The following is a 2,394-nucleotide window of genomic DNA, read 5'->3' as shown; positions in this document are numbered from 1 at the left end:
TAAATAATGTTTATTTATGGTGAATTTTGGGAAAATTGAAAATTTATTCAGTGATATGGAAGTGCAAACAAATTTAAAATGAAGGTAATAAATAATTTTATAAATAATTTGATTTATATTTATATATATAATTTTTATAAACGATTTGCTATTTTTTTTTAAACTTATAAACATATTTTTAACAAGCAAAAATTGTTATTATATACTGTTACCTTTTTGTTATTTTTAAAATTAAATTTTATTTTTTTATTAGTGTTAATTTATTCGAAAAAATATATAATAAATGTCGATACACATGATATAAACATTTTGTGCAATATAAACCAAAAAATATAAATTCAATATTATTTAAATTCGAATTTTTATATTATTAAAAATTGACTCTATGTTCATCATATAATTCATATATAAACACATTTTAGAAATTGATATTTTTATATTAAAATTTTTTATTAGTTATTCTTATATTAATCCTTTCTTTATTTATGTAAGTTAATTCTCTAAATTGTATAAAATTTTTCTAAAAATGCATAAAAATCAATATTTTTTGCTCAAATCGTCAAGAATGGAAAAAAGTGATATTTATTATATTATCATACTCAGTTTGCTTTTGACAAAAGAATTATAAGTATTAAATATATTTGAAAAAAATAACCAAAAAATAACATTTATATTAATTAATATGAAAAAATTATAAAACCTATATAAATAAAGCATTAGAGATGTTTGCATGTAAATAATTTTTTGCATTTGTTTATAAAATTATATAAATATATATTAGGGTGGTCCTTGATATGGATATTTTCGAATTTTTTTGCTCTAATGGGCTCAAATGCTTTCAATTTCGATAAAAAAAAATCTCTAAAAGTGTTAGCTCTTAATATTAACTTTTAGATAGTCAATATATTCAATCAAAGTGTCGTATGGAAAAAACATGGAAAAAATTCTATTTGTTTTTTAGAATTTCATAACTTAGCGACAAGTGAATCAAAATTTTGAGAGTATTAAGCTTATTTTGATCATAAATAAAAAAATTACGACAAAAATTTGATATATTTTATAAAATAACTAGTTACTTAGGAAGACAAACCAAGAAACTTTGGTTAGAGTGCGGACTATCTTAAAGTTCATATTAAGATTTAAAATTTTCAGAGGATTTTTTTTATCTTTTCGAGCCCCTGGGAGCAAACAAATTCAAAAATATCCATATTAAGGACCACTGTAATATATATTAATATTGTTAACTTTGTTGGTCTCTATTAAAATACCTCATCTCTAATTACTCGTTTATTGTCTCTAATTACACTCTCTACAATATTTATTTCTATATGTCACTATTTATGTCTCACGAACGAAGTTAACAATATTATTAGAATTATTCATTATTAGATTATTTATAATTTAATTTTTACTTTCGTTTTTCAATTTTTTTCCTTAAATATTTATTTTGTCTACAAAAGTATATAAATATACTTGTAGTATAATTTCTATGAAAAAAAAATTAAAGCAAAAAGATATATTTATTTGTATGACATTATTTATAATACTCTTTATAATAATATATTTCGTTTAATTTAGCAGAAATTTTAATTAAATTTATCATAAAAAAAATAAGCCGATTTTCATGGAACTTTTTTTGGCGATATATATCATGGTCTTATAGAACTTACTGAAATATTACGGCCTTACGACAAGTAGTATAATTTTAAAAATTCATCAAAATTTGAGAATTTTGACGTTTGTTAAAATTAAAATTAGACGATTTACTTGGTCCTGCGGATACTGGTTCAAGTATAAAAATGGTTGATTTTTGAAAATTTGCTTTTAGAAAATACTCCGAGTTAACTTGTTTGTTCGTTTTCAATTATGTGTAATAAATCTACTCGGAATACTTTTCATGACTCATAAATTAATTTATATTTTATTGATGAAGTCGATTATTCACACATATCGGGAAGTTCATGTAACTTGCCTCAAGGCAAAATACCAATACCAACTAGTTATAATTGAAGTTCAACGCATTTCTATCAAATTAAACACTTTTTCAATTCAATTTCTTCAAACTTTCTTATTGTTGCATAAAAACCAACAATTTCCTCGAAATCAATCAAATTCATTCCGAACGCTTTCTAATAGGTGTAACTTCTTTCTGTCGTGAAAGCGTGCAAACTTTTTCTTCTTCCTACATGATCAATTCCTTTTATATCAATTATTTATTATTATTACTAAATAATTAAATAATTAAATAGTATAATAAATAAATTAAACTTGAATCGGGGTCATTGCGTATACTGGAGAAGGCATTGTTCGCGATTTCGAAACGTCTGCAATACGGCGACTGAATAATAATAATAATTGTCTGTAAAGTAGTTACTTAAGACTTTTTAAATGTTT

Source organism: Ctenocephalides felis, unplaced genomic scaffold (assembly GCF_003426905.1).
Source record: "Ctenocephalides felis isolate EL2017-DRISC unplaced genomic scaffold, ASM342690v1 CF-g0.4_SCAFFOLD_01604, whole genome shotgun sequence".
Lineage (NCBI taxonomy): Eukaryota > Metazoa > Arthropoda > Insecta > Siphonaptera > Pulicidae > Ctenocephalides > Ctenocephalides felis.
The sequence above is the reverse complement of the archived record's forward strand: the minus strand, read 5'-3'. Positions refer to the sequence as shown.